This window comes from Apostichopus japonicus, chromosome 9 (genome assembly GCF_037975245.1).
Source record: "Apostichopus japonicus isolate 1M-3 chromosome 9, ASM3797524v1, whole genome shotgun sequence".
Lineage (NCBI taxonomy): Eukaryota > Metazoa > Echinodermata > Holothuroidea > Aspidochirotida > Stichopodidae > Apostichopus > Apostichopus japonicus.
In genome coordinates this window covers 30,887,368-30,901,636 of record NC_092569.1, presented here as the reverse complement: position 1 = coordinate 30,901,636, position 14,269 = coordinate 30,887,368, and positions in this window count along the sequence as shown.

Here is a 14,269-nt window from a genome sequence, read left to right as displayed (position 1 = left end):
TCAGAGCAAACTAATCTAGACAGAGATATTCTACATAAGGTGAATTTTTCCCTACTAAGTCACCTTCACAGAGTGATGTACCAGGAGTGCTTATCTTCAAACGGATAAAAATAGGCTCCGAAGGTGACAGCGCTGGTGTTCTACCAATGAACTATTCCTCATAAGAACCTCAGGTGGATACCTGTGACTACTAGGAAAAGACTAGATGGCTGGTCGGGAAAAGTACCACATGACTACTGGAAAGACAGTGGACAGCAAGGAAAGACTGCTGGCGCCGGGGAAACAGCCGGGTCGATCTTACGACAGGTTAGCCACCTAAAGATCTACTATCAAATTGCTACGAAAAGTCCTATAAAGAAAAACACCCCTGGGTCCATGCGAGAGCGGGGGCGGAAGATTGGACCAAATGGACGGACTCTACGGCAACGACCTCTGGAAACGAATAACAGACAGCGGAGTAGTTCAGAAACAACCTATGATAGTGGTTCTACCTGTCCAATATGCGGAAAAACAGGCTTCAAGAATGTGAAGCTCCACCAAACAAGATCTAGATGTGGAATAAGTTCGTCGCAGCCATGCTCTTCCACTGAAGGCAGACGTAAGTCGAACCAGTCGGCGCACCCAACCCAAGAGGTAGAAAGCCAGGATAAACCCCACAGTGCTTTCGAGTCGACAGGCAAGAATTGTTATCACAAAAAAAAGACCAAAGAAGAAGCCCACCTAAATTGCAGAAACCTTGAAGTCAAAGATTACATAAATCTGCCAAAGCCATCTGAAGACTCGATATGGAAATCCTTTGATGAGCAACTATATGAAGAATTACGAACAGAAATAGGTGAAATGCATAATGAGCAGCTGACTAATCTGGGGACTCATGTCTACAAGAGACTCGTAGACAGATTTGGAGTCAAACCAGCAGTCTCCAAAAAGACTGATAAAAAACAGCAATGCTCAAGACAACAAAGAAAGCTAAGGCGCTTAAAGAAAGACACAAGACGGCAATACAAACAAGCACTAAGAGATGGAAATAAAGTCCATTCAAAAAATCTGAAAAAGGATTTCCTTAAGCTTGTACTCCTACACAACAAAGTAAGGAAACTAGAGCTGAAATCGCAGCAAGGAAAAACTGCCAGCAAAGAGCAGCATCAATTTCGGCAAAATCCACACAAATATGCAAAACGTCTACTAAATGAGAAGCAGACCAGATCTTCCTCCTTCAGTAAAACAGCTGCAGAGAAATTCTTCAAAAATGTCAACAGCGATAAAAGGCGAGACGTCAAATACCACCCTCTAAAGGGCTTGTTGAGACCACCAAAGCCGACCAAGCCATTAAAAACCAAGCCCCCCAGTCTGTCAGAGTTAAACAGCTACCTTCAGAAAAGAAGAAATGCCAGTGCTCCGGGCACCAATCGCATTCCCTACCTAGTGTGGAAAAAATGCCCTAGAACAACACGGCTACTACACGAAGTAATCTGTGGTATCTGGAGAACAGCTGCAATACCTATGAGCTGGAGAACGGGAGAGACAATTCTTATATCAAAAGAAGAGAACACCAGTGACCCTTCCTGCTTCAGACCCATCACACTGAAGAACTCAAGTGGCAACCTCGGAATGGGTATTCTCGCTCAAAGAACCATCAATTACCTGACAAACAACAACTATATTGACCAATCCATTCAGAAGGGTTTCATGGAGAAGATATCAGGATGTGTAAACATACGTTTCTTTTCACTCTTATAATCCGTTTAAGGTGTTAATTTCTTCCATAATTAAGAACAGTGGCAAAGAGAACAAAACGTTATTTTCTTAGGGTGGGGTGGGTTTAAATGGAATTTTTATTTAACAGCCTAGTGTCATATAGCGCCGTCAGCATGCAATAACAGTCATGTCATTTAGAAACACATGCACTTCTTTTAAAGTGTAATTTTAAAGTACAGCAGAAAATATAGAAGATGTAGAATCACATACAAAAAGCATGATGTGTCTTAAAAGATGACTTAAGGCAGCTCTTTTTTGACTTGATCTTTATAGTCAAGAAAAAAATCGATTGCTGAATATGCCCCAAAACGTTTGGGTTTTCTAGACATTTACATTTCAAAATTTGCTAAATTTGGGAAACCACTTTAAATGCATGACGACATTAATGTTAACTAATTGTTAAATAAGAATTCAATGACACAACTTTTTTTCTTTTAATTGAACTTCATGTAAGCAACACAAGATCTCATGACATCTCACTTAAATACTATCACGAGATGTATCTGGACAAATTCATATATCGCCTTACTAAGTGTTTACTGATTATTTGCTGAAACAGCAGTGTCGCCAAAATCGAAGAACTGTATGCAGCTTAATGAAACAGCTACTTACTATACTTATCAGTACAAATCGTTTAAAAATACAATTTTCCCCCAAAATAATACTCAAATTAAGATGTGATGAGCCCCCCTCCCCATCCCCACTCCTTTACCATTTACAAGATAAATTTGCCTGGACTAATTTGTCACAATCTTTATCGCCGGTTTCTTTCTTTTTAAGTTACGTCTTAACAGCAAGTGACCTGTATGAGCTAGTTGGCGAAGCTTACATTATTAAATTTGGTAAAAGAATAAAAGTAATTTTAATTTTATATAAAGGTACCGATAATGAATAGTACGAGATCTGCCTTAGAACGGAACAGCTGAATAAGTTCATTGAAACAACAGTTACACCAGTGTCTGTGCGACCGCCTACGCAAATTTTCCGCGATCCAACGTTACAGTGAGGGACAATACAGAGATATAGGTTCAGTCGGCAACTTATTGATATTGAAATAATATACGGTAATTATTCCAAGTAAAGTTTGTGGTAAATAGGCCTAAAGAGATCCAAATTTGCGAGAATTTAAAGGTTAGCGAAAGGTAATGCGTAAATTTCTTGTAATGTGATGTAATGTAAATGTATTCTTAAAAGGCGCATTACATGTAAAAACATCTCAACGCGTCGTACAACATATACATTACAAGCAATGAAATAAAATTATCAAATTCAGTAAAAATTAGAAAAGTTAAACTCTCTGATACAAAAATAAGATTACTATATAAAAAAACAATACATAACCAATTCTGATTAAAAATACTCTTCAAAGAAATGATTCTTCAGTTAAGATTTAAAAAGATAAAAATCGTCCATTGAGGTAGGTAAATGTGAAAGCTCATTCCATAGGCGTGGTGCACAGGTCGAAAAAGCACGCTCACCATAGAAATTATTACGTGAGCGTGGTTGATTCAACCAGAATTCCCCGTCGGAGCTACTACGTAAACTACGACTAGGAACACGCTGGCTAAGGAGCCCCTTCAGGTAGACCGGTGCCACAACATGAACAATTGTTGGTGTAATACATAAAATCTTGAAAGTAACGCGCTGCTAGACAGCAAGCCAATGGAGATTTTTTGCCAATGGGTGTTGTATGCTCAAATTTATTTGTTCTTGTAACGAGGCGGGCAGCTGTAATTTATTTATTTCCTGTGAAGGTGGGCCAAAATATGAACTGTTGCAGTAATCAAGGCGGGAAGTAATGAAAGCATGAATACGTTTTTCAGTTGCTCTCTGATCTAGCATATTTATGATACTGCCTATCTTGCACAAAGCAAAGGAAGCTGATGTACAACAGACTTAAATGACGGAAATGTGTGTTATCATTGTGTTAAGAAGCAATGATCATTATTTAGATTTGATTTGATTGACAGTGTAAATATAAACTTGTATAACTTAGATAACTTTAGGCACATAATTAATGCTGATGCGTTGTTATTCGGTGCGAATCACTCTTATCTTTATCCAGGTTGTATTTATGTATCACTTTAGATGAGTAATGACCCTTTAAACCTTTGAGGCTCATCAATATAAGTGGCTGGAAGTCTTAGTCCAACAAACAGTTTTTCAATTACAAAAAACTTATTTAAGAACCATACTTATTTGATGGCCGCAAACAACAATGAGTAGTTATATGAATGTCATCCAAAGATGTTCTCTTGGTTTTATGATATTAAAAAAAAAAGAGTTAGTACTATTGATGAAAAAAAGGAATGGACATAATTAGTTATTGTTGCACTGTTGGAACAAACGTCGTTATCAGTTTAGCAAACTATAAAGGAGAGATTTAGAATATTTAAAAAAAAAATATCCCGAAAAGCATTTTTTTAATATCAATAATAAAATTCTGCCTTAAGTCACTTTTTAAACGTTGCTATAACATGAATCTGTCTAGATCTATAATCAATAATCGATTATATCATTTTGAGCCAAGAAATTATCAACCGCATGCTTAAACGAAAGCAATATTTTTATGTTAAACGTAAAGAAAATTAGAAAAATTGTATTTCAAAATTACCATACACACCTTATGATAGACTCTTACTTTAATGCAAATGTTGCTTAATACATATTTATAAACTTCTTTCTATCTTGAAAAGCAACGTATTTGTTTCTTGAAAGGACTTCAACCGCGAAAAAAGACTCATTTTTCCAAACAATGAGAATCAAAATCTACCAAATTACAGGATATAACGATTGGAACGTTGGGAGTAAACTCTTTTGTTGTATTTCTCTCTGATCCTCTGTCGCCACGTATTGAATGCAGTTTGGTCATATACCGCTAATACGTTATGTGAAGAAGGTGTATGGAAATAATTAAATTCCTGAAAAAAAGTATAAACTCTGATTTCTCAGCACAGATAATCATTAAAGTATATCGTTGTAGTCTATCATTGCAGTAAGAATCAGATAACATAATTAATCGATACTTCATTATGTATTTCTTTGTTATGACATCAGATGAAACAGTGCTACGTGGCTAGATCATGTGAAATCATACGGTTTGTGATACCATTCCGTGTTTCAGTTGCTTGCCACGTTGTGTAGCATATTGTAACCTATACATGCCATTACTGAGAATTGTAGATATGACCTTTTTAATTACATATGTAATGTTTTTAAGCAGTTAAAACACTTGCATACAATTAATTGAAACAAATGTGTTCTTCAACTTTACAAGGAATGGATAGTTCCTGTTCCATATCACAAAAAGGGAATTATATCTCATTTACTGTTCACTGCATGTGTGATTTTTGTAAAAAAAATAAGTAGAAAAAACAACATAAATATTATTTTACCAAATATATTGTTAATCGTTTTAACTCTCAACAAGCAAACCACCTTTTTTAAAGGCGTACATAATTATACTATTTCTGGGACTCGTTTGATACTCGAGAGATGCTGCAGGTCGATATAACTATTGCACGAATCCGAGCGACCTTCCATATTCGGCACACTGAATAAATGTGAATATACTCATTTAATTCAGTAATAGTCCAAAGTACAGATAAGTTGATATTTACGAGGTAAAATAACCATTCTTGTCGTATCCTTATGCTTGAATTTCGAGTTCTAAATATCTAAATAACGTTCCAAATAATAGAGCTTTTGAGTAAAATTTAGACCAAAATTTTCCATTCATAGTAAAGGCACTTGTATTAACAGATGCCCATATGAGACATACTATACTGCATACAACATATCTTGTGTATTTTTAATGTGACTAGCCATTAATGTACATGTATTTAATGGACATCCGTACGTATGAAGGTCCTTCCTTAGGTAACGATTTCTCCTTCATTAGTCCTTTGACTGTCACAGAAGGTCAACAAGTCTCTCTTTGAGTTTGTGTGAATTTCTCTTTTTCCTTTGGATTCGATGGCAGAACTTCGAAGAAAATTTCTTTTTGTCTCAGCTGTATTGCTGCTTTTGAACTCAAAAGGGTTTCGGGTAAGTCTGTAAAACATTATCTAAAACAAATTGATATCTTCAACTTAAAATTCCATCAATTTTTTTTTTACTTGTATAATTTTGCAATTGTTGACAACTTGGAACTCAGCATTTCTTTCACTTCAGTTTAAAGGACTTGTACTTTTTTTCTACATATTAAACTCAAATTAATGTCTATCTGCGCTGCGTCGTTACCACGTGTGTTCGTGGAATATATTATGACTGATCAGCTATCGGCTCATTCAACAGTAACTTTTTGAAACATATTTTGTGCGTTTGAGCATTATTCTGAACACAGATAATCTCACGTCATTCCTTTTATTACATATTTATTTAACATTACACTATATTTTGCATATACCCCCCCCCCCCTCCCCGTTTAACAGTCCATTATGGTCCATTTGTGTGATATCCAGTTTTGAGTAACATTATTAAATTTAAGAGAATAAAACAAATATGAATTGTTAGTAAACAGTATATCAACTTTTTTACAAGTCCGTTATCAACACGAATCTGTTTGAAAGAGAACTTTGAAACAATTCGAAGTAAAAAAATACATATACATAGGGAATGTATGTATTTTAATATTTAAATATATCTAAACTTCTGGAACATACACAATTCTGTATAAGATACTTCAAGCTGTGCGTATATCTTCAACGCAAAGACTAAAAGTTCTTGTAGTTGTTACATGCGAGTGAAAATAAGATCAACCACTTTAGATGTTATTTTTAATGATGAAAATTTGTTCTATTAGCTCATTAAACTACTCATATTTCCCTAATACAACATTTATTTCTCCGTCAAAATATCTGCCCAACCGTATGATAAATCAAATTAAGTTTAGCGTATTTAAAAAGAACAAATAATTATACGGACATGTTCATTAACGTTCCTAGTGAATAATTTTATCGACCAAATTACGATATTTCTTCCATGATACTCATATTATATTATATCATATGTTCAATCTTGTGGAATGATTTTCGAAAGAAGCCTTGGGCCTAATACGCAGACGTGTCAACATAAAATTTTGATCAGAATTGTGTATACATACAGCGGTAGCTATACGCAGTATAGCTCCAAGTTATTTACAAGACCAGCTAATAATTCTTCATTATTGTAACAGTTTAAACGTAAAATATTTAACAAATCAAAATCAAACTACAAGGAAAAAAATGATTTTAACAATAAAGCAAGTAGTTTCAAATCTGCTTTCGCAAAGTGTTTTGTTTTACCTATTGCAATATGAACCTGATAACAACTTCCAAATGTGTCAGCAGGGTAGGTTACTGTAAATTCAAACGAAAAAAACACAATTAACGTATTATTTTAATATGCTCTTCAATGTATATTTATACATACGAATAACTATTTATCTGTTTCCCACACATTAACAAGAGATAGCGCAATGTAATTTGAATGATCAACAATTATTTTTGAAACATCATTAAATCATCTTACATTTGATGCAGATAATATGACAACGAGTATCTTTAGTGAAGTAACATCTTTTGATAAAAGCTCATACTAAAAATTGTCTTCACTAGTTTATGTTAATTATTGTAACTAATAAATGTATATTTGGCGTGAAATATTTTAATTCATGATCAAGTTATGTAAATGTAAATATTACTTCATTTAAATATTTCAACCTTAGATTCTAGTACTTCCCCTTACGACTTTGCGGGTTAATATAAGACTATATATTCGCCAATATATTGTTTCACTTTGGCGGTCAAATGATCGTACCACACTTGTGTCAGTTAATATGTATTTGATTTCGGACATTTCCGTAGAGATCACTTTTGAAGCGTCAGGTCAATATAATAATCATCAACTAAGTTTAAATATGTAGCCTCTTCAAATTGTCAATACCTTCGTTAAAAGTTTGTCCCGAAACGTTGCTTTAAAAATAAACTACGACAATTACAACCTAAATGTTATGTAAAATATCAGGAATTAAAAACGAAGTATAATTAAAATAGTCAATGTGAAACGTTGTTAGTTTTGAAAATGTACTGGTAGCGTCAGAACAATCGTCTATGAAATCACGAAAATTAAAAAAAAATATTCATGCTCAGAAAAAACACCAAAACATTATGTTTAAAGTTGTTCCAAACCAAGTTTCAGAATGAAGGAGAAAGTAAAATAGACTTGTTGATTAACATCACACAATAATCCCAGACAAAACGATAAATAAATCCGTCTATTCTCTCGTAGTGCGTTTCCGTTGTAAGATCCTAATTGTAAACTGTTAACATGTTATAATTTATGATTTTGAGCTTTCTTGCCACGCTGGCGACAAGACAGACAGGTAGACATCATTTCCTCGCTTCTTCCTTGAAAAGTCTGTAACATAAAAAGACTTAAGATGTTACAATAAAACACGCGATTATGCCTGCAAGATTCAAAATCGTGTTGTTTTGAGTGACTCTAGGTGATGTTTGATTGTTAAAAATTCTCAAAATGTACATACTATTTCCATACTGTATCCCAATTCTCCTGTTTAAAATTTACTTTTTATGTTTATCAGACCCCTATAATTTGCTTTAAATTAAAAAAGTTTGGTTACAAATATCCTTGTAAAGAAGAATTATTGCACGACAGTAGTATTATCAGCTGCTTTTTCCAAATATAATTATTGTAAAGAACGAACTATCGGATAATGTCAGTACATGTATATATTGTGATCATTGAAAGGGTTGTCCGGTATCGATACAAACATGACATTGAGACATTACTAATATGACATATTCAATAGGTTAAATGAGATGTCTTTTAATTGGACGTAACTGGACATTTAAATTAATATTTCTTCTACATTTTTTTTCTTTAAAGAAATATCTATATTTCCATTGTACAGGGGTTGGTGAACAGGCGTAAAATTTGACTTCTTGTCATATCAAGAGAAACAAAAGTGTATGAAACTTTATGATGATTTACGATGATTTAAGAGAATTATGTCACTGATGGACGGTATAATAACTCATACAGGGTATTTTTTATGAACAAGTATGTGTTTTCATAGGTACTATTTAAGTGTTCACAGGTCTATTCGGGGCGTTCAAGAATGGTTTTGTACGTTAAATGTATACATGAAATGTAAAGTTGCCGAAAAAGTTTACGTTTTGGGGGATGTGCACATTCAAAAATGTTTTGGTTATGGAAAGGCTTAGTTATCATTTTCTATACATGAGGTTATATTGATTCAGCGTAAAACGTCGTTTTTATCATTTCTCTTAAGAAGATCGCGATGGTTCCATCACATGTTTTGTGAAGATTTTCATCCTTCACTTAGTTGAGGTAGTTTAGTTTAGATTAGTTGCAAAAACAACATCAGGAGTGAAATAAATTCTCCATCACCGTTAGTTCTTGCCCAAAATATGTTCTCCTTTGATAAAAAAGTTGTTTCTTTGTAATAATGTAAATCATGCTTTTGACCATGCTTTCTATCTAACAGCTAGCTCTGTACTCGTTAAAGTCTTAATTAGTGCAGACATTCCGAGTGTGATATCTGAAAAATCGACAGATTTTCTTTGAAAAAGCAACATGTTTTTGTCGAACATTAGTCGTTTAACCAAAAAAAGTACGCAAATACAATACGAATGTAGCTTTCAGGCGAATGCATGCTAACAATTAGCACCTTCTTTCCAAGAGGTGTCTCGTTGTTATAATATAATAACAATTAACTAACTAAAATACGTTTACTTATAGTGCAGGACTATTGCAATTACCACATGTCCTTTTTCTTAAACTAACAAACAGAATATGTATAAGGATAACTTCATAACAACTAAATATGTAAATAGCCATTAATGTTCTCTTCTAGCCTGTTAGTACGCATCTACAGTAAATTATTAAATTACATCGTTTCTGCATAATTTTGAAATTTTCGTGTTGGCAATATGTTACGTAAGCGTATAAGAGACATACACAATGCAATTCCTTAAAGTCACCGTTTTTGGGGGGAGGTGTTCTTAGAATGCAAAAAAGGTAAACATATGAAAATACCGTTTTGATAAATTGCACCCGTCTTCACAAAACATAAACAAATCTGTAAATTACCGATTGTTGTAAATATTATGTCATTTAAATTTTGATTAGCATAATGAACAGAGAGTATTACTTTCCATCGTTTAAGTAAGTTGGTGTATGGTGACCTATTGTTTTTTTTTTGGACGGAAATGAGAATGACAAGTATAAGAAGACCTTAAAACAGACAAAAAGGCATATTTTCAATTAATATGCGTTGTTCATTAACTGTTGTTTCGAAACTTTAATATCTTCTCAATTGATTTTACTTCGTATAAGCTTAGTTAAGATAAATAGTAGACGGGTAAGCGAAATAGATGAAAGTATTACTAAACTCTGTCTACTTTTAATAGTAACTAAGCTTATAGCAGTAAAATCAATTAGAAAAAAAAATGCATTGCAAAACATTTCTATTACTGCTTAGATATTGAATGTGAACTTTTCTTTTCGTTCGTAGCACCTTTTTCTATAATGATATACAATTTAAAAACAAAGGTTTATTCATTTGAACCAAAAACGAAAAGTGTTTTTTTTTTAATGAGCTATAAATATATCAATTATGTTTGTTAAATATAAGAATAGAATTATAGGATATGTTAAGGTGAGGCCTAATGGATTGGCGTCGTTCCTGTATTGTAGGCTGTATGCCTGACCTTGTACAACTTACTCAACTTAATTAACTTGACACTGATTCTTAGAATGTACTTCAATTAATTTACACTTGGTTTAATTTTGTCTAACCTTCATTTCCATTTCGATTTTACATATTCTTGCACAGATCTTCGAATTTGAGTCCTAGCGAAAATACAAGACATCCAACGCAATTACACCCAGAAGAATGAACGTTACCTAACATATTTGAAACTCTCATGACCGCAGTTTTAGAAAATCAGTTTGTATCTAAGAGCGTTACAAATGTACCAAATAAAAATTTCTTTTACTTGCTTTGGAATATGTCGTTTATATTTATTTTTCCAGGAGAGTGAATCATACATTAATTCTGACTGCTCATTACGGATAACTTGCAACAGTAACGTACTTACAAGTGAGAGTTACAGCTGCAGTGCAGACGCAACATGCGAGAAGCGGAATGATGGCCGTAGATGTTACTGTAACGAATGGTTTGAAGGTGATCTTACATGTACTCGCAGTGGACCGATAGATTGCTCTGATCTTTACAAAGCAGGTAGAATGAATAATGGAAAATATACCATTTATCCCGCTGGAAGCTCCGGTTTTGAAGTTTATTGTGAAATGTCTAGTGGGGGTTGGACAGTAAGTATGAACTATTGGAAAACAAACGCTTTGCCGTGTTAACAGAACATTTTCTCATATGACAGAACTATGTTCTCTAATATTCGTATTAATAATTCAACTATTGATTAAATTGATTAATATACCTATCAGTTCAATTCAATCAGTTAATTGACCTACAACAGTTAATTCTTAAAATATTGTAGCAAAATGAGGAACTTCATATAGTACTCAACGGGTATCGATGTACTTGTTTATTCTGTTTCTATAGATTTTGCAAAGACGTACAAGTAGATCCGTCAACTTTTATCGAAACTGGAATGAGTACAAAAACGGGTTTGGAAACCCCACAGGAGATCATTGGATTGGCAACGATAAAATATACAAATTAACAAACCAAAAAACCTACCAACTTCTAATAGAAAAGACAAACAGAGAAGGATCAACATATCACAGCCGTTATTCATCTTTCAGGATCGGTAACGAGGGAGACAAATACCAACTGTCATTGAGTGGCTACAATGGAAATGATGGTATGTATTGTGCTAAATGTCAATCATACGCAGAAGTTTAATTATTGCGTTATCTTATTCTAACATAACTACATGTAGTCGTAATCATACTCTAGTATTTGCACTCGTACATATACGCAGGTCATATTATAAATCTATTGTGGATACTAATGTAGAACTATGTACTAGACATTGTGCTAACAGTCCCGTACTGATTGTTCATTGTACAATTGCTTAACACTTTGACCCGTGTTGGTATAATTTTAGATAGTAACATAATGATATATCATATCAACCAAGCCTCTATATAGTTCTGGGTATACTTTCTTGCATTTTCACACATGCTTTGTCGATCTTAGGAAGGAATAATAACTAGTTTGGAAACCATAGAACTGCTGCAGCATTTCAGTTCACTTTGTGGTTGAAAGATATTATTCAAGAGTGAAATAATTACATTTCATGAAAAAATAAAAAAAATAAAATTAAGTTTCATTTCACAATTCAAAATTAGTTCATTGTATTTATTAAGAAGCCAATGATATTACAATAATAAAAACAAAAGTATCCTATAGATTTGAACGTTTTTGACAGAGATCAGTCGAGACGAACTGTATGTTTCAACTTCTCAAAAATCATTACCTGCCTTAGTTCTTATCGTTATAATGTATAATCAGATAAGTAAATAATTGTTTTGTCTATATCAAAAGGAAGTAAAGTACGTCAGAAAAGATATTTTACTATAGAGACGATGACGAAAAAAAAGAAGCACATTACAACTTTTCCTCTTATTTGAAAACCTACACCGTTGAAAATTCGGGACCATACTTCAATTGGCAGAATATGAGTACTCCAAAGTATGAACTGTTTACATTTCTACTCCTCTCACACGTACCTTGATATTGCTCCATTATTTAATATTTTTCGCAATTGTTGAAATTATACTTTAAATTATACTATTGATATAACGAATCTATTAACACAATAAAAGATGTTATAAACTGAGGTTCCCGTACATATGGTCAGAAATGGAACAAAGTAACAAGAAAATAAATTCCCTAATTATTCGTTATTTCCAGGTAACAACGCTATGGTGGCAAATTCAGGAAATCGATTTAGTACGCACGATCAAGACAATGATGGATCGAGTACATTCGATTGCGCAGAAAAACACCGAGGTGGCTGGTGGTATCCAGACGATAGCATTACGGGCTCTACCAGCAACTGCTACTCATTCAGCAACCGCGTAGCTACAGGAGACTACGAGTACACCGACTGTATCTGTCATAGTGATTGTGACAGCAATCTTTATTGCCCTCGTAGTCGTCCACATTGTAAATGCTTTAGGTGTGACGGTTGTGGTTATTATTATTATTGTTATTTTTATGATTATCCCAAAAACAGATGCTGCGCAAACCTAAATCCGGTCTACCAAACAACTGTCTATTCCTGCGGCTACTCCAATCTCAACGGTGACTACTCGTTCAACGATAACCGCGGTATCTTCTGGAAGAATCTTCAAGGTTCTGATTGCGGGATAACGACAACAACAATGAAAATACAGGCAATCCGAAGATCAAATTAGTAAATTTGAAGTCTTTAAGGTCACAAGGATCGGAGAAATTACAACATATGTTAAACATCGTTGTATCGAAATTCCAGAAGATTTTTAGAATTAGAAAACCAAAGTGACAGAAAGACAACAATGTGTCGATCAGTTTTGTATAGTCATTACATATCATGTACATTATCCTTAACATGGAACAGGTATACCCAAACGTGATCATCGCTCGAATTACAATGATACCATATGTTATGCGGTAAATATTAATGACGTTGCACCATTTTTCAAGGGAAAAGTTAGCACTGCATGGAACTCGATGACGCCTGATACTTTGTCATTTTTCGATAATTTCATTGATTAAAAATGTATTTATGCAAATGTTATCTTAAATCACTGAGAATAATGTTACATGACGCAAATAAAAAAAATCAAGCTGGCATCAGTATTTTGACTAATATTGTTTTCATTATATTGGATAGAAGCTTATTTCAATTTCATGCCATCGCCTAGGAATGACTAATCTTATCATTGATGGGTATCTTTGATCTCAATGACGTGTGGAGAAGAGAAATCAGTTGTGCAAAATATTTACATGGAGTTCTAACGTAACTCCTGGCCTTCATTGTAGGTTATATTTCTTTCTTCTTTCTAGTGACCTCCAGCATTGTATAAATAACATCACCCTTTCTCCTGCTATCTTGTCCTACCATTATATGGTTAATCTTAGCCTAAATATGCATTCAAAAAACAGAGGCCCGGCAACTGAAATTCAATAATGATTTTCTAAATGATCATAATTTTGTTGCCCTCATTAATGAACTTATCGGTGAAAACCTGTCTAAAATTGCTTTTCCGGATCCATCTTTACGATAGGAGTACTTTAAATATTGTATTAGAAGAAATAGTATTGTATAGTATAGTATGGTCAGAAAGAATGTGAGCTCCTTTCAAAGATTCTACTTTAGAACAGCAGCTGTATATTTTTCGGAAACTATAGAATAAGGATGACTGTGTTTTGACTGATAAACACGGTATATTCAAATAAATATATTTTAAAAAAAAGTGTTATTCCTCTAACACTAGCTTTGCAAAGAACTTCCTT